At 42.2% G+C, this 26,038-nt stretch overlaps 1 protein-coding gene across 30 annotated transcripts in view; it reads left to right on the forward strand.

Moving 5' to 3' along the window:
• Adgrl2 (adhesion G protein-coupled receptor L2) overlaps window positions 1-26,038 on the forward strand; it is a 493,623-nt gene that overhangs the window by 290,653 nt on the left and 176,932 nt on the right. For all 30 annotated transcript variants that reach the window (XM_032897155.1, XM_032897173.1, XM_032897166.1 and 27 more), the window contains exon 2: window positions 1,108-1,149. The gene's annotated coding sequence lies outside the window, so the exon portion shown is untranslated. The remainder of the gene's footprint in view (window positions 1-1,107; window positions 1,150-26,038) is intronic.

The following is a 26,038-nucleotide window of genomic DNA, read 5'->3' on the forward strand; positions in this document are numbered from 1 at the left end:
AAATGACTAAACAGCAAAAGAAAATTTACTAAACTTACTAGGATGTGACACAGCATATTTTCTCATATCTATATATAGATATATATAGAAATGTATTTATATAATCATGAGGAAAATTATTTTGTGTTAAATGCATAAAAACCTATAAGAGTAAATGTTTATTAGAAATTATAGCTAGGGGGTTGGGGATTTAGCTCAGTGGTAGAGCGCTTGCCTAGCAAGCGCAAGGCCCTGGGTTCGGTCCCCAGCTCCGGGAAAAAAAAAAAAAAAAGAGCCCTGGCTGGCAACTGGGGAAGAGAAACTATAGCCAGGCAGTGATGGCATATACCTTGAATCCTAGAACTTCAAAGCTAAAGGCAGGCAGACCAGCCTGGTCTACAGTGCAAGCTCTAGGATATCCAGGGCTACATTGAGAACCCTGTCTTAGAAAAAGAAGAGAAAATAAAAGTTAAAGAACATAGTAAACTGGAGAGCCAAGCCATGGGGCTGGACACAGTACTCATGGATAAAGCTCTTGCGTTTGTTTCTAGTGTTTCAGGAATGTGTGTGTTTGGGGGTTTTGGGGGGCAGGCTTACAGAACGCAAATTTGACCCAACCCTTATCCTGCCATATACCGAGACCCTTATGGTTATCAATGAGAAGCAGCAAGCAAATGAAATTTACTTTAATCCTTTTCATTTCTTAGTTTCTACATGCGATTTTTCAGGTCAAGATTACAATTAGAAATTTTATTTATATTTAAACAGAAACCATGGTAATTACGTCGATAGCAGCCCAAGTTTTCCCAGAATTTTAACTATCACTGTCACCTCTACATTCACTCTTCTGAGCGAACTGACAGAGTGGGGAATATATATTGACAATTTCCTCAGCTCTATAGCGTTTATTTTGAGGGAATGAAGTGCCGCATTACGCCTCTGAAAGCAGCTATCATAGGGACGGCTCAATCCCGAGACAGCCCTACCCACGAGTCTTCTGGGTTCGCGAACCTTTGGCCGGCTGAGCGCATTTCCGTTTGATTTGCTGCTGATACAGTCAGTCACTTGGCAGTCAGGACTTCTGTAGATGGAGGTATAATAAATAATAATATTTCCTTTTCTTTCCAGGGTATTTATGGTTCGACGATGAATTTCATCTTTCCCAGAATGGTGAGTACAGAACTCTTCCTACATTTGAAACTCCCGAGCAGAAGGCAAGAAGCATAGAGACAGGATGAAGGGGGACCCCGCCCACTGACTCTAGAGGGGGATCTCAGAGTAGCCGAGTGCTACTTTCAAATCCCTCGAGCACCCCACAGTTTCGCCAAATATGATACAGGCTCTTTGAAAGGAAAGGAAGGTTTTGCCTCCTTTGTCGGATCATAGTTGAACACAGTGTGTTCAAACATTTTGTTTCCTGGGGTAATTTATTTTAAAATATACGCCGAGGCAGAAATAAACGCGTTGTGCGTCCTGCATGCAGAGAGCGGCTGTGTACCTGCGACACATACTGAGAGTTGGCGAACGAGCATCCTTCGGATTTTTTACTGTTACAGGAAAACGGATTGGAATTTATGTCCGACCAGGGCTTTGAAGCTTCTGTGAATTTTAAAATGTGTATTTTCTGAACCATATATCACAACTTCCACCAGCTACTGCAGGATTTTATTCAAAAGTGTGGCTTGACTGTCTTCGTGGTTTTATGACCCAGCAAGTCATTTCATTATGGTCTTGATCAGGACCTCTTTACAATCTAAATGATAAACAGATGAATCTCACGGAATGAGAAGCCGCCAGCGAGAAACAGTCCACAGCGAGTTAGTGATTCTGCTCTGAGACTCCTGAGCGTTAACCAGTGAAAGCCAGGAAATTTCCACAGAAGAAAAATATCACTTTGAAATAATTAAACATCAGAGAGTGTGAGAAAGCAGGCAGAGAGAGAACATTACACGTGTGGTGTGCTGGGAACGACTAGATTGATAATATATTGTGGGCTTGGGGAGAGACTCAGAGAGTCCACAGACTGTTAGGAATAAGACTCAATGAATACTGTCCATAGCTCATTTTCCGAATTCCCCGTTTTATATATATATTAATGTAAGAAAAACATTACGTGGATAATAAACTATTTAAAAGAACATGTTTAGTATTAAATAAAAAATATATACAGATATAATTGAAAAACGTTTCTCTCTGCCAAACTTACAACTAGAATATTCATATCAAATTAAATATATATTTAACTCCAGGAGAAACTAAAAACCACATAAAATTAAATGTATATTTAACTCCAGGAGGAACCAAAATATAAATGAATATTAACTAGGTGAAATATATTTTTAAAGTACCTAAAGTGACGAAAACCATTCTTTTAAAAGCCATTTAAATTCTGGTGGAAATGCGTTCCCTGTGTTCAGGCAAGTTCTGCGATTTCACATTGGTGTTAGTGGATGAGAGGGAGGTGGTTTTCAGTTGAATGGGAACAGTAAATGCTCACAAGGTGGAAAGGCGGGACAGGGAGACGAAACACTTCCGCCCATTGGATCGGCAGGCCGACACTCAGCAGTAGCTCATCTCGGTCGACAACCCACTGTGTAGTTCTCCCCTGTGAAAACCACTGTCAGGGTGGGAGTTCTGCTCAGAATACTTGAAGGGACCTCTGCAAAGGCGTGGGTTCTGCACCCAGCTTTTGCAAAGATTGTGGATTTCTCTCAACTTTCGTTTTACTTGTGTGGGGCTGAGCGTCAGGCCCAGGGCATCCCACACACCGGGCCAGTGCCCCTCAGACCCAGAAGCCCTTGTGTGAAAACCTGCTTATGGTACGGGGCGAAAAGAAAAATTCAGTCTCAAGACAAAGTAGGGAAACGGAGAGAATCTTCCTGTGGTCGAAACAATGTTTGCGAATCACCCCCTTCAGTATGTCAAGGAAGGGTGCAAATATTTTTGAGGTTGGAAAGTTAAGGCTGGACGCTGCGGCACCCATCCATGGTCCTAGCACTTTGGAGGCTGAGGCAAGAGGACACTGAAAGATAGAACAGAGAACTGGTTGCCTGTTGAGGGGCCCAGTGTGTCCCACAGTTGGAAACAAGCAAGGGGAAGACCTAGAAGGTCGCTTCTCTCCTTTTTCATGGTCATGTAATCTTCTCCTTGTCAACCTCGGGGATTTTGGCTCCACATATTTAATTTCACAGGAAAAAAAATTGTCCTTATTAGCCAAACAGTAATTGATGGGCTCTCTGGAAGGTTTTCTCTGTGCACCGATGTCTGCCAATAGCAGAACCTGTTTTGCGTTTAAAGCCCAGGCGGATAGCTATTTGTAGCCACTGCTTTTTGTTTGCTGGGCTGCTTTGGTCTTGGTTTTTCAAGACAGGGTTTCACTGTGTAGCCCTGACTGTCCTGGAACTTGTCCCATACACCATGCCGACCTCAAACTCAGAGACCCAACTGCCTCTGCCTCCCCGGTGCTGGGATTAAAAGTGTGCACGAGTGGCCTTGTTTCAGAAGTCAGGCTGACTGGGATGGATGGCTGTGTTGGAACTTCCCTGTGCTCCATCCTAAATTAGCTTCTCAAGTAATTTATGGTTGCTTTGAGTTGTTCAAATATACACACAGCCTATTAAACGTACACAAATGCACTTCCAGTCTATCAACAACAACATCATGTAGAGTTTAAAGTACTCGTGGACTTGAAACCTGAATAAAATACTAAGTAGTTAAAAAAATACGGGGGTGGGGGGGTTTGGCAAGATGGCTTAGCAGATAAAGAAGTCACCTTTGTAGTTGAAATGGCAACCTGATTTCCATCCCCAGTGCCTGTGCTGGAACAAGGGGACAAACTGCCGAAACGTGTCCACCGAATCCCACAATCACGACACGTGTGCACCTGTACCTCCACACCCACATCATACAAACACACACACACACACACACACACACAGTGCCAGCGGTGTTAGCAGAAAACAGGAACTACAATGTCATCTGACAAACACCCTGTGTTTGTCAATTACAGTTCCGTAGCCCCTCCTTTAGTCCCAGCTGAACATTATCTGTACTTTTGCCCTCTTATATCTCTTGCTTATCCAAAGCAATATTATGACTTTACCCTCCCCCAAATAGCTTTATTTCATGTGTTTGTACCTCAACATGTTTAATTATTCACTTTGTAATATAAGAGAACAATATCTGTCTATAATTATTTCACACAATAACACAGTTTCAACTCTTTGTCACATAACCGTGTACACTGTTTTATAATATTCCATTGCACTCCAGGCATCTGCACTGCTTCCTGTATTCCCCTTTCGTTTTCCACTGGGACATACAGTCATCTCATCAACAATATAGAATGTATATATCTAAAACGTAAACATGCAAAGGTCTCTCGAGGATGACAGTTCTAAACCTTGGGATGATCTTGTTTCCCTTCTGAGAATTTTTTTTTTTTGCTTGTTACACTAGGGTATGCTAATAGACACCCCAGTAACATAAAATAGCCCTTAGGGACAGTGCTACACTTCCTTAAAGACACACTAAAGTCCCTGCACAGAGCCACCTTGTCTGAAAGGTCCATACTGGAAAGCTGAGGGGGTCTGCGCTACGAAAGTCACTGAAAATAAAACTGACAGCTTCCCAGGTACGAGGATCCCAGTGCCCTTCACCCTCTCATGGCTGTCAATGTTGGTTCAAGGTCCAGGTCCTACCAGAAGCACAAAGGTCAGGGTTCAAGTGTTCGGGGCCCCAGTGAACACATGATACTGTTGGGGAAGTTGTGGTATTTTTAACGAAATTGCTAATTAGATAATGAAAACTCTTCATGGTTTCAAGTTTCTAGCCCTTCATCACTGAGGCAGTTGTCTTATTGGTTATAGGGTTTCTCTTGTTTCTCTTCTAACATGAATGATTCTTGACGGACTGATTTGTAGGTAACTTATGTGCTAATCTGTTAGTTAATTTAGTCGGGTGATAAGTGTATTTTGTTTGTTTGTTTCTGGTAGCTTGTTGTTGTTGTTGTTGTTGTTGTTGTTGTTGCTGTTGCTGTTGTCTTTGTTGTTGCTGCTGCCACTTTTCGGGGCCACACTGGATATGAGTTCTTCATCAGCTCTCATTCTGCATGATCTCTTTTGCTACCTCTCCCTTTGACATGCGAGTTCAGAAAATGTCCTTCTGTCTTCTAAGTGTCTTAGCATTTTGCTTTCTGTATCTGAGTATCCATTTGAAGTCAACTTTCATGTCCGAGGTAGAAATATGTTTTGAAAAAATAGGAAATTACGGTCTCTGTGCTGTGTTTGTAATGGTTTGTTCTTTCCCCGGGTGATTTGTCAAAGCTAGCCTTTCGTAAATCAAATGGCCACACATTTTCCACCTAACGTTTGGTTCCCCGTTTGGCTCTGTTGGTCAATTTGTCTGTTCCTCTGTCAATGTCACACTGCTAAGTTATTGTACCTGCATAATAACTTTTTGAGCTCTCTGGTAAGTAGTGTGCCCCCTTCTTCCCTGAGGTACTTTGGTCACCGTGTCTTTTTTCTCTTATAAGTAGATTTTTAGAAAGAGCTTGTCCCTGCCTTCTTCTATGGACACAAAAACAGACTGAGAAAGGCAAGATGTGCAGTAGAAAAGGGGGCTTGCTCCAAAGTCTTGTAGTCATTCCTGGGACCTGCATAGTAGAAAGGAGAAAACCAACTAGAAGTTGTCCTCTGACCTACACACACACACACACACACACACACACACACACACACACACACACACACACACACACAGACACACACATACACGAGGGGCGGTCTGATTAAAAAACATCAACTCGATTGGATTATGGAATCTACAGGTGAGGATGAAATACTCCCTATATAATCTGTACTGCTCCAGTCTATCCATATGATCTACATCCCAAGTATGGTTGTCCATAACCCCTCTCTCCCTCCCTCTCCCCATTCCTTTTTTCCTACTTCCCTTCCATCCTCTCTGTCCTTCCTCACTTCTTTCTTGAGTTAGGGTTCACATACAGCCTGTGCTGGCCCCAAACTCATGATCAACCTGATTCCAGCACCCATGATGCTTTCTTTAGAAAGGTTTTATCTTTGACATATAGTTACTAAACTTACGTCTACTTCCTTACGAAGAAATTTTCAATTATACCTTTCAGATTCTGTGTTTGTTGATATAATAGCATCTAATGTTCCCTTCTTAACATTCAAATGCAACTTTTTAATAATCTGCACTCAGTAAACTTTTTTCTATTTGTTTTTTTATAATTTTTCTCCATTTACAAGAAGGCTATCTTCTGTTCGTCTGTTTTGTCCTCATCTTTATGCATGTCCCTGCCACCTACCCTAGGTCAATGCCCATTCCAATACTGTGTGACACAGCTGTCTTGTCTTGACTTTGAAATCAAAGGTTTTGGGCTGGAGAAATGGTTCAGTGGTTAAGAGCACTGACTGCTCTTCCAGAGGTTCTGAGTTCAATTCCCAGCAACCACATGGTGGCTCGCAACCATCTGTAAAGAGATCTGATGCCCTCTTCTGGTGTGTCTGACAGTTACAGTGTACTTATATAAATAAATAATTAATAAAAAGAATTTAAAAAAAAAAGAAATCAAAGGTTTCAGATATTTCCCCATTAAATGAGAGGTGTTTGGTACACATCACACTGTTAGAAAATTTTCTTTTCTCATTTACCTGCTCTAAGTTTTCACCTTTCACAACTAATGGGAGTCATCACATTGTTTTGCTGTACTGGTTTAAGGACGAGTTTTTCACCCAGAATGTTGCTGAGTAATGAAAGGCCTTTGGCCTTGAAGCACTGAGTGGGGTGAACATGGCTTGCTGTGATGGGAAGATGCCCATCGACAGGGAACGCCATTCCCAGAAGGAGCACAGTCAGCATCCCGGGTCCTGGTGCAGGACCCTGGAATCCAGGGAACATAGCTCAGAGGCCAATACTGTCTGTCCGCGGTGCCCATGACCTTAGTTATAGTCCCAGTCTGGGAGGGGGAAATATATAGTTCAAATTAGGCACTAAATTGTACCTTTTGAATCAAAAGGAAGTCCTGCCTGAGTAGGGTGAGGTGACACACAGGCCTGTGATTCCGATGTTGATGAGGATCGATCTGGACAGTGATCTCTTCTCATCAGGTGACCGCTACCAGAGCAAAACTCAAGATCAGCAAGTAAACAATAGCTAAAAGAGCGATTTTTTGTTCTGATCAGCTTAAACAAGAAACTAATACATTACATTAACAAGAGTGTGTCTAAGGGTGCAGCCTACGTAGGTAGGGTGCTTGCCAAACAGGCACAAAGCTCCAGGTTTGGCCCCGAGCGCATCATGGACTGGGCGTGGTACCGCAGACTTCTAACCCCACCACTCTAGTGTGGAGGAGGAGGATCATGAACTCAAAGCTATCCTTGGCTACCTTGATGAGTTCCAGGATAGCTATGTCTCAAAAACAGAAAAACAAATAAACAAAACAACAACAACCCCCAAACCAGGATCCTGTGTATTGAGGATTTTGCACACAACCATTCCTCAAGCTTGTTTGCTTTCTTTTTCCTTCCTTCCTTGCTTCTTTTTCTTTTCTTTTTTTTCATTAAAACCACTCACAGAGATGCCCAAGGCAGACGTATGTCACATACGCTTGGAATCTCCTTGTTTGTGTACAATGTGGCCTCACCTGGAACTTCAAGGCTTCACAAATACTTTTTATGCATCCGCTTTGGGACTTTGCTGGGAGAAGTCCCACTCTTGTTTGACTAGTCCTGAGTGCCCTCATACGTGGACAGCTGGCCAAGGCTGACCCAAGCATAGCTGTTCTTTATAAGGGTCGAAGCTGGAAATAAGGACAACTCAGGCAATGGGAGACTGTGTTAGCTGATAGATAAAAGAACAGGCAGATTTTAAGTCTTTATCCATGGTCTGAGAGTCCAGCCATTTCAGGGAATGGGCAGCAAGTCTTCTCATTCCAGCTAATTCAGTCAAGGGCTAACTCTGAAAGCCCAGGTTTGACCAGGATATAGGACTGTCCTTCAATTTCTTTAGATGCGGATCAGACTAAGAAGGAATGCTTCAAATCACTATTCAAGACACCTGTACGGATGGACACACACACACACACACACACACACACACACAGAGAGAGAGAGAGAGAGAGAGAGAGAGAGAGAGAGAGAGAGAGAGAGAGACAGGAGAGAGAGTCAATTTTTAAGAGAAAAGAAGGACCTGGGAAATGGTTCGGTGGCTAAGAGCACTTGCGATTCTTGCAAAAGAACCCAGATTTCGGTCCCCAACACCCACATTGTGGCTCATGGGGATCTTATACCTCTATGGCATCCATGGACTGCACTCATGAGGTACAGATATACACATGTATGGAAACCAGTCACGTACTTAAAATCTTTTAAAAAATCTTTTAAGAAAAAAGAGCAAACGAGAGTGTATGCCAATCACAGTTTTAGTTCAGTCCCAATTGCACAAGAGTAGAGATAGAAAGATAGATAGATAGATAGATAGATAGATAGATAGATAGATAGATAGATAGATAGACAGATGATATATAGATAGATGGTAGATAGAAAAATGGTAGATAGACAGATGGAAAGATAGATAGATAGATAGATTGATTGATAGATAGATGATAGGTAGATAGTTGATAGATAGATGGTAGATAGATAGATGGTAGATAGGTAGATGATAGATGATAGATAGGTGACAGATGATAGAGAGAGAAAGATAGATAATAGATAAATGTTAGAGATAGATAGAGAGATAGGTAGGTGATAGATAAATAGGTATAGATGATAGATATGTGATAGATGATAGATAGATGGATGGATAGATAAGTAGATAGATAGAATTGAAGACACAGACACACAAAGAGAAGACCACAGAACACATGAGGAAAAGGCTACCTAAAACCGAAGGAACAGAGGAGAACCAGTGAGACACGTCTTCACTTAGGACGTCTACCCTTAGAAACAAGCAGAGGACAGACACCTGTCTGGAGTGTCTGCAAAGGAGACCCCTGTCCTGTGCAGCCTTCGCAGCAGTCAATCTTCTGGCTGCATCAACCCTCAGCACACAGCATCTTCCCAAGGCCTCCTTTCTCCTCCCCTTTTGAGATGACTGCCTTAGTTTAGGCTCTGTTCTTCACGCCTGAAGTATTCTAGCAAACCTCAGCGTTGTTTCTCCATTACAATGAAAGTGTCCATAGTGTCCTAGTAAACTCCCTGGATCCAGCTCTTCAGTATTTACCCAGCTGCAGTCTGCTGTCCACCTTTCCCAACCAGAGCTGCGAATCCAAAGTTTGGGGCAACTGACTGACTGATGTTGAGATGGGTTCTGATTTATCTAAGGACGGCCGGGAACTTGAATGGTGGTCTAGGATCACCTTGAACTCTGCCCTCCTGTTTCTGCCTCACATTTTGGACTCACTTGCACTCATAAGCTGTGATACCTGGGTAAGGAGATGAGGGATAGGTTCTATTATCTGCTCAAGGTAAGAAAGTGGGATTGGAGAGAAGACCGACAAACAGTACAATAGTAAGAGATACACCCACCTTCACTGTGTAAAATCAAAGACAGCCCTGTTGATCATCCTTAGATTCAAAAACCTATCTGCCAAACTGATTAAGTCAATAAATATTTGCTTTGTGCCTAGTATTTTAAGTGTTATATGATCTAGGGAAATTTTAAAAGAAAAAGAATGCATCTTGTGTTTATAGAACTTTTGACTTGGACAATAGAAATCTTAGTGTTCTCTCTCTCTCTCTCTCTCTCTCTCTCTCTCTCTCTCTCTCTCTCTCTCTCCCCCCTGTGTGTATGTGCATGTGCATGTGCGTGTGCGTGTATGTGTTTAAAGTAGGACTCAGTGATCGAGTGTTTGCCTAACATCTGTAAGACTCTGAGTTCAGGATCCATACCAATACGTAAGTGAATGTTTATTTGGTTATCTATTGAAGAAGGTAGGATGGCATGTATGGGAGCCTGGAGAGAGGCAAAGGTGTGCACAGGACCCAAGGTCATGCCAAAGGTCACTTCTGAGGGGTTCCATTTGCACTCAGATCTTAGTAGTCAGGGGCCGCCTGGACTTGATTCAGGGACTTGACTGAGCAAGTGAGAATGGCAGCTTTATTGTCTACTCTTGGCCATGCCTGCATCCCGAGCCAACCGACAGCTGCAGAAGTGAAGAACGACCCGTGCTGTACTCTCCCGACTCTGAGTGTCTCTAGCACTGAGTAGAGAAATATTTTACTAAATCTACTTGCAGTCTGAAAGGTCTCGGTACAAAATGAAATATTCAACAATTACTCTTTGGCTTACTCTTTTTTTTTTCCTGGCTCGTAGTTTGAACATTCTGAACTTTATAAATTGTAATCTGGATGGAATCAAATGATAGTGCGTCACTCCCAGACTTTGGTCAGCATGAGAAAGGAATGCATGATTTATGTTATCAAGGTATTGTCTCTAGAACTGGGGATGATCTCAGCTGCAGGGTAAGAATTCCAAGGCCATTGTCAGTTATACAGCAAGTTTAAGGTGACTGTGGGTTACCGGAGGCCCCATCTCAAAAAAAAATTTAATTAAAAAAGTCAACTCTTTATAAAATGGTCTATAAGTAGTTCTGTTTCTATACTGAAATATGTCTGATAATGCTTTTAGGTGTCTTAATCTTAATACAACATCTTTGGGAACATTTAAAATAAACCAATTCCTCTTTGACATAGTAATTATTTTTTAATTCAAAAGCTGCAGGTGGGAGTTTTACAAAATCAAGATAAGCTTAGTAAAAAAAGTTTTCTAAAAATTAAAAGAAACAAACAAAAGAAGGTGATTTTTCTCAGTACCTTAGTATAACTTAACTGTTGTTAAAACTTTGATATGTCTGTTTCCAGTCTCCTTTTTCTGCATATTATTTTGATTTTCTGTTATTTCATGTAATTTTATTATATGTAACATACATGTCTATACATACATACTTAATATCTGGGCCTATGTAAGTGGTAATTAGTTTGCATGTGGTGAGGAAAATCTGGTTTAAGGACTGAGTAGACAAGGGGTTAAAATTTAAGCTTTAACGTCTGTTAGCGCTTATCACCTAAAACCACTTTGTACCCACGAATACACAAAGAGTTCCGAACCCACCACGTCTTAGGGTTGTTGTGAGCATTAATTAAAGCGAAAATGGTTAACGCGGCATCTAGAAAATAGTAAATCCTCAATAGTGATCAAAATCATTACCCTATTAAGATAACATGATTAAGTATAATTGTTTTTTTTTTTTTTCAGCATAAAAATCCCCAAACCCTTTCAGTTTTTTTCTCACAGGAGACAGCTAAGTTCCATCTGCTGCATCCTGGGTTTCTCCTGTCTTTCTCGGTTCCTTCTTTGAAATGCTACCCCTCGAACCAAGCATGGCCGCAGAACCAAGCACGGCCCTGTGTGGGACAGAAAGTGGAGTTGGACTAACTCTTCCCTCCATTACTTTAGGAAGGCTCTAATTTATCACACAGTCTCAACGACTCCTGTTTTCTTGTTTGCCACCATCACACCCGTGGCTCCCTGCCAGGCACGGCTCTCTTCTCTTCCCCGAGGAGCACCGTTGCTAAGTCACTTAGACTTCAAACCAAATTTAGGCAGTTGGTGTTTTAGTCCCAAGGCAGGCCCACACAATTACTCTAACCAAATTACATATTATTAAATTTTATGCATCTCTCAGTTGTTGAGGGCATTTGTACCCCTGATTTCGTAATCTAATGCGTCTTTTTTCCCTCACGTAACCCGTTTCTGACAGCCATGCCTCCCTTTTGCTTTATCTCAGTCACTGACAAATGCATTCGCATCAGACGAGGGGAAGGGAAAAAGGCCTCGTGGTAGCCCTCTGAAACCTTTCTCTGCGTGGATGCCGTTTCGTTAACATCGCAATCGGGGCGGCCCTTCAACGAGTCACGCTACAGACTACATACTGCAAGATTCTCCCTAAACCATGCAGCTCACAAGGATAAAATGACTGCACGTGTCTTGTCAAAGTCCGCACATCTGCACCTGTGGCAAAGCTAGGACTGTTTACGGACCTTTCCAGGAAGCGATATAGAAGCTCAAACAAAATAGCTTATTCCTTTTTTTTTCTAGTGGATGTTTTTTCTGACTTTTAATCTTAAAATAATTGCAAAGTTTTTCATGTTTACATACAAGTACTTAGCCATTCTCCCTAAAATAACACTCCGGTCTTAGACCTAAAGTCTTGCCCCCCCCCATGTTGTTTTGTTTTGTTTTCCTTCTAACATCAGGGATATTCTTCCCTGTGCCTCCTGACAACCCTGATTTGATAAAGGCAGCTGATCTGACTTTTCACCCTATCGTTGAGATGATACCTGCTAATGATGATTCACAGAGATCAAGAGATGGGCTGACAGTTCCTCAGGAGGAGTATGTAAGTTCTGTGCTGAGACCTGTCCTCAACCCTCTTGGCTTACATGTTAGCTGTGTACACGCCTGCAGTTGAATATGGAGAAGGAACACAGGAATGATACAAGACTCAGGGTCAGTGTGGTAATTAGAGCCCATTAAGTATTCACGTAGAATACCTGCTAACATGTCGATGACGTTGCCCATGCTCTCAGTAAGTTGAGTGACACCCTCATATATTTCTCCTTTTAGAAAGCCAGCCCCGCAGTCTTGAGTCCACTCACTGAGCTCATGCCCTCCGAGGAGTGCTTGTTAGGGGCAAGGCTCTAGACATGCATTAGTGAGAGCCGCAGTCCCTTTGCTTTCCGAGCTTACATTCCAAGGCAGAAGGCAAACATTTCGGTGTGGGAGATAACCGTACCAGCAGCCGTGAGAAAGTCAAAGGGTAAAAGATGTCAGGGAGAACTGTTTTCCAGAGGTGGTCAAAGTCCTCTCTGAGGAGGTGACATGTGAGCAGAGACGCAGGTGACCTTAAAGGGAAGATGCATAGAAGAATGGAAAATCTTTGCTCTCTTTTCCTCATGAATGAATTTGTCTTCCACTTCAAAACCCAGACCTGTTCCTTGGCTGCTGTTTTCTCCGATTCTGTGCTGAGAAATAGCAGTTTCACTTCTTTCCAGCATCCTCCAGGAGCCCCAGGGCTTTAGTCTTGCTGAGGGCCTCTAGGTCCACTCTGCCTTCATCCATTCCTGCTTCCTGCCCCCCCTCTTACGCGCCCCCCTTATGTGCCCCCTCTTCCCATCTCTTGCACATGCTGCTTGAGATTCAGAGGCTGTCAGCGAGTCCCCGTGTGGCGTGCTGGTTTCTTTAGTTTCCTCCCCGTTTTCCTGCTCATTAGAACCATTTGTGTTTGCATAGGCAGAACACTGTTTAAATCAAACCCTGAGCCTGCATGGCTGCTTTCCCCCAAGGTTGCAATCATTTCTACTCTACCTACTGCTTTCTGTCAGAATTGGGTCCTGAGCAGAAGTCTCCTTAATGCTTACTCTGCCTTCTGGGAAATGAAATTATCAGCAAGGCTGGTCAAGAAATTGTGAGTGTTTTGCTTTCCAAGGAATTCAAGTTTCTGCAGATACCTGGAGACTAAAATCCCCAGTGCCAAGATGTGCTACTGCTCTATTGGTTTTGTGAAAAGAATCTCTTACTTCTCCTGGCCGGAAAGGCTACGGGTACACTCCTGAATTCCTGCCATGTCTGGGCCTGCCATTTACACTCACCGAGAATTTTCTCCGGGGTCTCCCCATCCTCTCTCATCCATCCTGGGTCAGCGGAGGCATACGCAGGTTCATAGCTTCCAACGAGTGAGGCCTATTCGCGCCAACCTTCCAATCTGCTTGGCCTAATCATAATTAAAGAAGAGGTCTAAAAATTAATATTTATTGGGTTAATACTTCAGTTATAAAGTGTCTGCCTGAGGTCCTGAGTCGGCTGTTTTTAACCTACGCAAGGGATGGAACCGGGCTCTCAATTCCAGTGCTAGGGATGCCAAGAGAGGCAGAGAGTTCTCTCGCCGACAGAGTCTCGGGCCAGAGAAAGACCCATCACCAACGAGATCAAGGTTGACCTCTGGTCTCCACACGCCTACATACGTGAACACACACTCGCACACATTACAATGTTTAGGCGATGAAACGCTGTGCCCAAGACATCAGGAAGCTTCCCTGGAGCTTTAATATTGACAGGCGGCTGGAATAATCGGAAGGCTCGGGGTGGCAGGCTGATTCTGATCAAGCTTCACACTCAGCCGAGTGCCCTCTCAAGGTGCTGATTCGACATCTCTCGACTGAAGGGTCCTTGGGAGTGAAAGGTCCGAAACCTCCATTTTTATCGGTGAGCAAATTGTCGCCAGAGAAGGTTAATTGACTTGCCTAGGGTCCCTCACACAGCTCATCGGGGACAACATCACAGCTCATTCTTAGGTGGCTACGTTTCACCCACACCTTATCTTTCTCTACGAATAGCCAGGGAGGCTTGCTTCTACTTCAGTGGTGGAAATCTGAACGTCTACCCTTGTATCCGAGAGGGCCCAGGGAAAGGGACGGAGATGATGGGTGTATAACCGTGGTTCTGCAGGGTGGTGTTAGGAGGGGGATTCTTTTAGTAGCTTAACCTGTAGGTTCCCAAGTTATTCCTTTTGGTTGCAGTGGTACACATTTTGAATTCTGCTCTGTACCCCAGCTTTGGCGTTCCTGAGACCAGGTGTGACCTCTCTTTGCATTTTCAAGAGATTCGTGACAGGGCCTCCCTTACCTTCAGACTTTACTTTTCCCATCTGCTAAAGGGATGATCATTTTTCTCTCGTGGGTGGAAGGCCCTGACGGAAGGATCCTGTTACAACAGTGCCTGCTTTCTTTGACTTTTATTTTCCCTGTTTTCCTCCCCTCCCTCGGAGCTTCCTGACGGCAGACGGTATTTATTTATCTTTGTATTCCTTGAGTCTGTCCCTCAATAGCCACACAGTGTGTTTGTTGAATGAATTATTCAGCAAGGTGAAGAACACAGAGTGGACTGAGGCTAACGGCATTTTGCAGGTCACCAGGTTTCCCTCTCTGAAGAGCAGGTCAAACCGGGTGCTGAAAGAGCCTTAGAGAGGATGAGGAAGGATGTGGCTGACATTGTCTTGGTTGAATGACAGCAAACGTACTTGCTTCTAATGACAGATTAAGTGGCTGTGTAAGGCTGCATTTTTTTTTTAAATTTTTCGAAAACTGAAACGAGACCTGCGCCTGTCCAGAACATGCGCTCACACCGTCTCAACGATGCAGCTTCTGACATTTTGTTTATGGTCAGGCAAGTTAACTTTTCTAGGTCATTATTTTTCCGATTTGTCACTGATCTGATGGGCAGGCAGACACCCCATGCACACCTGCTTTCCAGATTATTCTACCCCAGCGCACAGGCCCTGGATCCAGGCAGTGGGTACCTCAGAAGCAGGTGCAGCCAGGCACCACATACCTGGCTTGACTTTTCTCGGCGTCTGGTTCCCTCCGGGCCACACAACTGCCAAGGAATCCACTGCCAAGGCTGAGACACACATTTTTAAAGAACTCTAGCTCACTCTCCTAAAGAACTTACATTTACAGACTACACGTTTCCATGTAAGGTGGTGATGGGAAACCCAGGGCTCTCTCGGATCTAAAAACAAAACAATGCTGGTCTCTCCTCTTCCCCAACCCTCCTGGAGGAAGATTAAAATAGAGGAAACAAATAACATTTAATAATACATGGCTCATCTGCTTGGGCTTAGATAACAGTAGTTGAAAACAGACGCAGGCCCTAAACTAGCAGCTACCAGCACAGCTCCAGCCCTGACAGAAAGGAAACTTGAAATGTTAGCATCTGATACAGAGGTAGTGCTTCCTAGTAGCGTTCTTCCTTTGACATGCCCACGACTTCCACCCCAACTAAACCCATGAAGTAGGATCGCCACGAAAAGGTATTTCCAAGAAATCCAGCCTATTCCTTTATCCCTACAATATGCCAATGGGGGAACTGACTCTAACGCCAGTGACTCTAACGCCAAGATTCATTTTGTAACTGCAGAGCATGACTAGACTTTCAAAAAAGTAATTATGAACTAGCGTCTGCATTCGGAGCCCACCTGCTAACGAATAGTCTATTTTAGTTATGCCCAGTTGGCCTGAGGTCTTTCTCTCCTGAGTTGATTGTTTGCCTGGAAGGGAAGGTTGGTCCATGAATGACGTAGTTCTATCTTCTGCCCTATAATGTATCCCTAGAATTGATAGTGGACATCTGGAACATTCCATGGGAAATTTTCATTATCCTTCTGCTGCACTTATCAGAGACTGTGAGACACTTGTTCCTCAGAAGAATTTTTATCAGAATGGAGGGGGTGTGTGTGGGGAGAATGCAGTTGATGCCTGAGGTGATTTCACTTTAAAATGGCTGAACTCTTCGTTGAGGAGGTGCATCAGAGTTGTTGGGAAGGAAGGATGTCTCTGTGGGATCCATAACCCTGGACTGAAATTACTTACTGTTGAGAGGAGAGGGCAGAGAAAGACCCTAGGACTTCAGGTATGAAGGAGGTGTAACTGGCCAGGTTTGGATTCAGTGAGTTCTTCCTGGTTCCTGGTCTCACTAGGTTCTTCTTCTCCTCCTCCTCCTCCTCCTCTTCCTCCTCCTCCTCCTCCTCCTCCTCCTCCTCCTCCTCCTCCTCCTCCTCCTCCTCCTCCTCCTCCTTCTTCCTCCTCCTTCTTCAGTATTGGCAGTCTTTTAAGAGCCTTCCCTTTCTGTTGCTCTTGGAAAGCTGGAAGGCAAACTTGGCTCAGTGTGAGAACACACAGCATGCACAAGACTCTTGGAGAGAGGAAGAGGGAGAGAAGGACAGAGTGGGGAGGGGAGGGGAGGGAGGGGAAAGGAAGGGGGAGGAGGAGAGGGAGAGGGATCCTAGGGTTGGGGGTGATGGTATGATGGCGAATACCTTTAATCCCAGCACTCCAGAGTCTGCTAAGTTTTAGGGCAGCCAGGGCTGCACAGTAAGATGCTCTTCCGCAAACAAAGGGACATGAACAAAAGCCTAAAATTAACATTAAAGAGGGGTAAGTAGACATACATTTCAAATTATGAGGCTATTTTTGGATTTTTTTTTCCTATAGATCTTTTTCAAGGGTAGTGAGCAAAACTGATGAATCTTCCATTTAATTTTTATTTTTGAAAAAGAGCATCTGCGGCTTCTCTGAAAGGACAGAGTCCACAACTCAGTTGTCATCTTTCAGAAACTTCGGTACAGCAAATGATTTCAAACGGTGTTTACCAAACCCAGACCGAGCTAAGCCGTAGAACTTACATAAGCAGAGAACATAAAGGACTCAGCCAGGTGTGGGCTCATTGGCTCGTTAGGAAGCATAAGGAGAAGACATTTTACTTTTTAAAATACATCTTCTGTCGAGAGCTATAAACGATAGGGGAGAACAGGTTTCTTTCCTTCTATGTTTCCTGTATGAACTAAGAAATTGGTCTAATCACTCATTCAACTTATTGATTTTTTATCTCTTATTTTTCAGTTTGTCAGATTAGTAGAAATGAGACAAAAGAATTAAAAAATAGATACTATAATTAATGGAAATGTAATCTTATTAATGCCATTTTTTAAGAGCCTTGCCTGATGAAAAGAAAGAACCATTTCTTTTGAGACAGGGTCTTCATAAATTAAACATTAAATGTGTGTTTGTGTGTGTGTGTGTGTGTGTGTGTGTGTGTGTGTGTGAGAGAGAGAGAGAGAGAGAGAGAGAGAGAGACAGACATACATGTATCTGAGAACCACAATGGCTGCTCATTCTCACCATCCTCCTTGTTTGATCCTTGTCCCCCAATTCTCAGCAGTCTATAGACCAGGCTAGCCCTCCAGTTTCTTGTTTCCATTTCCCATCTCACCTAAGAAACTTGGGAATTACCGACTGGCTCTGCTGTGCCTACTTTGATAAGGGTTTGAGGAATCTGAAGCCACAATACACTTGCTCAGTAACCATTTCCCTTTAGAGCTGCCTCCCCAGTCTAGATTAAGGAAGCTATCTAGGCTCGACTTGAACTAACTGTGTAGATCAGGCTGGTCTTGAACACTCCTTTATCCTCCTGTCTCAGTGTCCCAAGTCCTGGGATTTAGGTGCGGGAGCCATCTTTGTCAACTTACTTTAGACTAGGCTAACATGATCATAGATGCCAGTATTGGTTTCCAGACAGGAAGGTATTTGTAATGATTTCCATTAATGGAATCTACACATCAACTAACAGGATAATTGTTCTACTGAAATTTTAATAACACAGTATCTGGCAGGTATAGTATCACGTGCTTTGAAACAAAAGTAAGGAAAATGTCAGTTATTAAAAGTAGATGGAACTTCTTGAAGAGAGCAGTAGTCCAACAATACTACAAAATATAATTTTTTAGAAATAACATATTATCCCATATTTCAGCATGTTAGAAAAGGTACTCTGTAGCCGGCAATGTGTGACTTGGCTCGGTGGAGGAGAGGCCACACTGTATGTGAGATCCTTGGCTTAATATCCAGGATCAACAAATTTTACAGATAACTTACAGATACCTTTAAAAATGAGCATTATAATGAATATCCTAGTAAGAGCACCAGTGGAAGGGGAAGCCCTGGGTCCTGCTAAGACTGAACCCCCAGTGAACTAGACAGTTGGGGGGAGAGCGGCAATGGGGGGAGGGTGGGGAGGGGAACACCCATAAGGAAGGGGAGGGGGATGTTTGCCCGGAAACCGGGAAAGGGAATAACACTCGAAATGTATATAAGAAATATTCAAGTTAATAAAAAAACAAAACAAAACAAAAAAAAACAAAAAAAAACCATTTAAACTATCATTTACAAGTAAAAAAAATGAGCATTATTTCTCTAAAGGGTTCTCACGCTGTGCAGACATTCATGATGATCACATTTTGCAGATTATAAACTGATGGATAACATTCCATGAGAAGCTTTTTTCACCTCCAATTACACCAGAAATCCGTACGGGGAAACGGTTACCATAAAGTAAGAGTAAACATCAGCCGGGCGGTGGTGGTGCATGCCTTTAATCCCAGCATTCAAGAGGCAGAGGCAGAGTTCAAGGCCAACCTGGTCTAGAGTGAGTTTCAGGGCCACATGGAAAAGTTCAGTCTCAAAATCAAAAAGCAAAAAAAACCAAACACACACACACACACACACACACACACACACACACAAGCAAACATATACACAAACACACACACACATAAACAAACACATATACACATACACATGCACATACACACACACATACAAACACACAGACACGAATACATATACAAACACACACACAAACATGCACAGAAACACACACACATACACATACACAAACACATATACACATACACACACAAACACACACAGACACACACATGCACACACATACACAAACACACATACACACACACACACACACACACACACACACACACACAACCAAAAACCAAAAACCCAAATAAACAAGAGGAGTATCAGTGATATCAGCAGGAAACATGCTGAATTGGGGTATTGAAAATGAGTCTTAACTCAGGTTCTGTAGGTTGCCCAGATTCTAAGTAAATATTCTCCTTTGAAAAACAGAATTAGCCTGTGTGGGGCTATCAATCCCTTGTGGCTTTAAGTAAAAATCTAGCTTGTTTGCCTTAAAACATTCCTGTTTGGCTGTCTCTGCCACGGGTCCTACTCATTGGTTGAGCAATGGCTGGTAACCTCTGCAGTTGGCAACAGTCCTGAGAAGGTTGTTTGCTTCTGTCTGTGGGTGGGAAGTGTCTGATTTCTTTCACGTGTCCTTCCTGGGTGGAACATAATTACCGGGTATGGCATGGTGCAAGAGTAATGAGAAATAGCATTTGCTTCTGATAAACACGGGGGCTGGGGGTGGTGCAAACAAAACAACATGAAAGGCAAGACTAAGACAGTATAGGGTTGTGGGGGGTTAGCAACCAGCTAGGAGAAAACTGAGGCCCTGTGAACTCCAGCCAATCGGTAAGCAGAACGCTTCACCGTGCGAATTGCGAGTAACAAATGTGCTAGTATCACGTGAACCCTTTGAACACAGGAAAGCACGTTCACTGCTACTTTGTACGTTTCTGTGTGTCTTAGACGGGGACGTGCGAACCACATGTTTGCTCAGAATATAAAGGCGTGTCTACTTAAGCACAGAGATAAGGAAAAAGGAAAGGCATGAAAGGAAAGTGGGTCAAAAGTAAAGTCCTTGTGTGCTTGTGTGTACATATATATTCATGTGTATGTATGTGTGCTTATGTAGACATGTGCGTATTTGTGTGCGTGTGCACCCGAGCTCGTGCTGGAGAGCTCACATACAGAGAGAGGCCAAAGCTCAATGTCAGTGCAGTGCTCTCCACTGTTCTCCACATTCCTGTTTGAGACACTGGTTCTGGAATGTATGGAGCTTGCCGACCGGGCTAGAATGGCTTGTTAACAAAGCTAAGCCGGGATCCTCCTGTCTCTGCCTCTCCAGCACCAGCATGACAAGCACATCCTGTTATGCTAGCATTTCCATGAATCCCGTGAGATCCATTCAGGTTCCCAGGCCTGCACTGCACGGCTCTTACCTTCTCCCCAGCTCCCATCCAGTCCTGGTGCTCTGATTTCCCACTCTCCACAGAATAGAGACGCGGGTCAAGATGCACTTCTGTTTCCTTTAATGCCATTCCGAGAGGACAAGAGGCACTGGCAGAAACTGGGTGACTCACGCAGGAGATACTTTAGGTCTGCAGGAGGCAACGGGATTCATGGAGAACTTGTACGTTGGTGCCCGGATATCTGTTTACCAAGAAAAATCCCATACTCAAGGGTGCTGTGAGGTTACGAATAAACCATGCTCTCAGGAACCCTTGCCTCGAGCCCCAGAAGCTAGAAATACATAACCTCTCAAATGCCCACCGCCAAACAAGGACCTGACACGTGCTAGTCAGTGCTCCACCCTGAGCTACATTCCCACTCTCCAAATCTCAGTTTTCAGTTGACAAATAACAGATTAAAAACCAAAAGACTACTCGACCGTGTGTCTGCGGGGCAAACAAAACTGCGTGTGTGGGCTAGCCTTGTTCTGCTCCAGCAGTCTGTAGCATCTGAGGGATGCTGATAATTTATAAGCGTGGTCTAAGGAACTACTGTGGTGGAGAACAAGCAGAACAGCATAGCAGAAATGTGTAGCAGGCAACGTTAAATACGGCCATTACGATGGTTCCCGAAGACCCCAACTCCCAATCATCAAAGGGAGGTGCAGGGAGAGCCGGTATGGTTTCCTTGACACTATGAACTAGTATTCCACTGTATTCCCAGAGAATTTCAGGAAAAGATAGAACGTGAAAGAGAACGAGAAAAAATTAACATGTAAAGTGACGGCACAATGTCTACTACTTCTCTGGAAATTTCCATTAATTAATTTGCTCTTTGAGATAGCATTGATACAGGTTGTGGTCATTTGGAAGGCCAAGGAAAGCAAAAAACGTTTAAAAAATTTTATTTCTGGTTCTCGGATGTAAAGTATTTGGACTTGAAAGATTGGTAAGTCATAGTGAGCTAAGATAGAAGTATGATGCATTTAAACATAATGTGAAATATGTCCAAAATGTTTTGCCTTTAAACAAATTCCGAGTGCTGAGGTTAGAAACAGAAACTGTGGGAAGTCCTTTTCGAAGTGGCAAGGCCACCACCATTTCAACTTTGCTGAACTTGGTACAATGCCAATAAATACACACACACACACACACACACACACACACGCACACGCGCGCGCGCATATAAACAATAAACTCATTTATAACAAAAACTAGAAACCCCCTTCAACAAATTGTCCTTCTTTGTAATGTTACTAAAAAGTGTTATTTACTAAAAAGAACGTATGCATTCAAATACAACATTCTTTAAGTTAATTTTTCAGAAATCACTCAGGCTTTGATGGCAATCACCGATATGTGAAATTTACAAATAGCTTACAAAAATATTTCAGTGGACTGACTAAAAACAATCTATCTAAGCGAATTTATTCCATTTGTAAATAAGTATCAATGGTATCTATGCTCGTACGGTGATAAGTATATTGTTGGAAGATTTCTGGGTTATTTTGTTTCGAATTGGCTATGCCAGTTAAAGTGCTGTCATATATGGATGGACCATAGACCCTTGATGCTGACCCGAAGGGTAGAGTAGTAAGTGTTACAGGTGGGCTTGCAAGTTTGCCAAATACCACAGTCGTGCGATACAATCTATGTGTAAAATTAAGACTTCTTTGACAAGTGGAAGCCAAGAGTATGCATTGGGCGGCTTGTGCTCCAAAACAGAAATAGAAATGAAATGAACCAACCTCAGACCAGGATCCGGGAGAGGAGACTGCCCTACACAAGTCAACAAACAAATATAAACACCATCAAGCCGTGTGGAGTCTCCCAAAGCAGGGACGTAGCTGGCAGAAAGAACAAACACCTTTGGCACAGGAGATTCTAGAACAAAAGCTGACTTCCTTGCACGCTTAAAATTAAAATCGAGTAGAAGCTGTCATAAATTTTGTAACTTCGCCAAATTTGTAGAATTACTGTTTACATTCTCTGTAAAGGTAAAAAAAAAAAAACAATTCTTCGGAGGAAAAATAACAAGAGTTACTTGAGAAAAATTGTGGGACTAATCTGCGGAGAAGCAGTGGACAGTGGGGGTTTCTGAGTGCATGTTCGTTGAGCACAGCCTGGGCCGGCGGGGCCTGTTGTGCTGTTTGCTGTGCTGGCTGGGGTCTGTTCTCAGGGCTCCTCCCAGCATTTGTTTACACAGACAACTTATTTCTCCGGGGAGGGGCTGCGTTTGCCACTCTTCAGTAGCACCTCCAGCAGCACACAGAGAGAATCAGTTTTCTGTGACGGCTCAATAATTGCCTTTATTATCCTTACATGGTGAAAATTATGTCAGCCTACAATTTCAGCAAAAAATGCAAAATTGAAAATGAACATAGAAAATCGTGTGTACGTTTCTCTGACATGAAATCACCCTGTGCTGCCAAACGGAGCACAAATGGCCCTCTAACAGGGGTCCTGGGCAACAGTGGTTGATCAAAAACCTCCTCTGTGGCAGCCACACCAAGCCGCACTGCTGATGTCAAGGACAGACCATCTGAGTCCTATGCTGTATATTCTCAACAACATTGTGCTAGAACACAAATATATAGATATGGGCATATACATATACATGTTCATATATATATATATATTACAGAACTAAATAATTCATCCCAATAAATTATTTAAATGATTCAGAAATTCCTTTGTCAAACAGATTAATGGAACCTTGTTATTCAAAAGATAAATCATTTTATATGAAGTGGCAAAGTCTTCAAGGGCTAATAAAGGTTTTATGAGAGATAAACTTTTAATGAATTGATACTTTTGCACGCGCTTATTTTCTGTAGACACAAACACACACACACACACACATATGATGACATTGATATTTCTATTAAGGCGTTCTTATTGTTTTTGAAGGAAACTGTTCTCATTACTTAAAGCAAAGTGTTTCTTACAGATTTAAGGCTTAGAAGCTGATGTATTACAATTTACCAAGTGAACCTTTAAATAGCGCTGTAAATGTTATTTGTGTAAGAGATAAGCGACTGTTTTTTTTCTGTTTGTAATTTGTATGAATCTAGCAATCATTACTCATGAACACTTTTATGCCCGTCGCTGTGTAGTTTCAAAGTGTATCAGGCCTGCAGGACGTTCTGCATGGGTCTAAATCAGAACCATCTTTTTCTCTAGAAAAATCGTGAACTAGTATTTGCACAGAAAGACCCTAAGACCCTGGGAACGATCTTAAGGATTTTTATGGAGTTCAGTGAGCATTCTTCAGTTCAATTCTGGCATAGTTTCAACCGGGGACTCCACTGAAATGCCGTTGGTTTATTTTATAATTAAAAACAATGAAATCATAGTAACAAAAATATATAATGTATGGAAGTCTTGTTTATTATAGAAACATCCATAAAGAAAGAAACATGTTCTAACTTTTCTCATTACCCCAACGGGAATTGCATCTTTAATCACACAAAGCACAACAGCTTTCTAATTTTGTTTAAAGGGTTTCAGTGCTTAGAAAACACCCAGACCAGGTTATTATAAATCTACAGCAAATTAGCATCCCCAGCCCCCCCCTCCAGCTCTACGTAAGGGCTCTCTGAGTGTCATAAATTTAATGGTGTATTAAGGCTTGCATTTGGCTCGGTTTTGTAGATGTTAATAATCTATACAGTATTTAAACATTTCATTCATTAACTGGAAAATTTACACAAAGATAGACTTGGTTCCATTTTGAAGGGACAGTATTTTATAACTGACTTTTGAAATCCTATGTATTAATTCAAGTAGGTAAAGATAGCTTTCTAACATTTAATTCAATATCTATTCTTGACATTATTTTTTTCTGTATATAAGCATATGCCACCCTTACAATCTCGAATCTGTACCTGCATAAAATACCTTGGTATGCATACACATATATATGTATATATATGTAAATAAACTTTAAAGTATGCATTGAATAATGGCATGAAAATGTCAAAATTCATTATTTCAGGTATTTCCCAGATTCTTTCTTTGACTACGTGTAGATTTACTTACTGTATGCCTACACTCTGAGAAACACACAGAAACAACCCAAGAAGTAATATTTTCCTTGGGATTCATATTATTGACAAACAAGTCTTAAATCTTGGGTTCCTTCTCCTTTTATATTTTACGGCTGATGAGTGCAGTCAACTTCTCTCTGATTTTATTTTTTACAAATGCTTTCTTCTCATTATTATCTACCGCCTTTATCTTTGAGAGTCGTCACTTGGCATGTAATAATAACCCAGTATCACAGTGAATTATTGTGCTCCAATTACCATTAGATAACAAACAGGAAATTGGTTTTATTTTTGCACTCCGCTCTATATTGTCTGAACAATGTAAAATACATGGTTTGCATTGGAGCCATTAATTCAAGTCGTAAGGACACAATGGTAATTAAGTTGGTGCCATAATTACATCCCCATAGTGGTAGGGGAACTCTTGGCACACTAATAGTCCGTTTTCGTTCTGCTGCAATCTGTGATTTTGGTAGGAAGGACAATTGAATTAAGGGTAGATAATTTAGACAGACACACAAAAGCATATCCCGAGAATATTTCTTCAGGCGACAGCCCAGCACCACAGTGTTTAGACACATTATAATAGTGTTTTATTTTTCAATCTGAAGCAAAAATTATTTGGTGATTTTTTTTAAAGTCAAAATACTTAAAAATATCCATGCAGCAAAATATCATCGTTACCACTCCACTTCCGCAGTCCTTTGAGATACAAAAGATATTTTAATACGATTCTAAACTTCTGTTAGTTTCAGGGAAATAATTAATTCTATTCTACTAAACTTTTATGTATCACAACGGCATGTGCTGATGACGTCCCTGTGCGGTCTGGGGCCTTCCTGTTGAGCTGCGAAGAGTTACAATGGGGTGAAAATTCAATGGAAAGATTTAAATTATTGTGGAAAGGTGGGGACTTTTAACATCTTATTGGCAAACCGTATGATACTATGAACGATCTATATTGCACTTTACTTTGCAAATTGTTCTTCTGCTTCTCACATGCTCAGATTTGTTTTTATCAAAATATATAAAACAAGTAAATGTTTTCGAAGAAACATAAATAGTGCTGCTGTTGTAGTTCATCTGGGAGAGTGCTTGCCCAGGATTTAGCTGTCCTTGGGTTCCATGCCCAAAGCTGCGTAAGATGGCCATGATAGTACAACATAATTCCTGCGCATAGGGGCTGGAGGCAGAAGGATCAGAAACGTGGGGCTACCCTCAGCTACACGCTGGTCTGGGCTGCATGAAATCCTAGTTGAAAAACAACCCAGTTACACTAATAAGGAGATAAAACAATGGAAAACATCAGTAAAAGTTAAGGGAAATAATCAGAGGATCAAAAAAGCTGAAGTAAAAAGTGTCATGTTTCATAATTTTAACCACAGAGTGTCTTCAAACACGAAATACATCTTATTTATTTATTGAAAAAAACATTCAGACT

The sequence above is a fragment of the Rattus rattus genome, chromosome 3 (assembly GCF_011064425.1).
Source record: "Rattus rattus isolate New Zealand chromosome 3, Rrattus_CSIRO_v1, whole genome shotgun sequence".
In the NCBI taxonomy this organism is placed as follows: domain Eukaryota; kingdom Metazoa; phylum Chordata; class Mammalia; order Rodentia; family Muridae; genus Rattus; species Rattus rattus.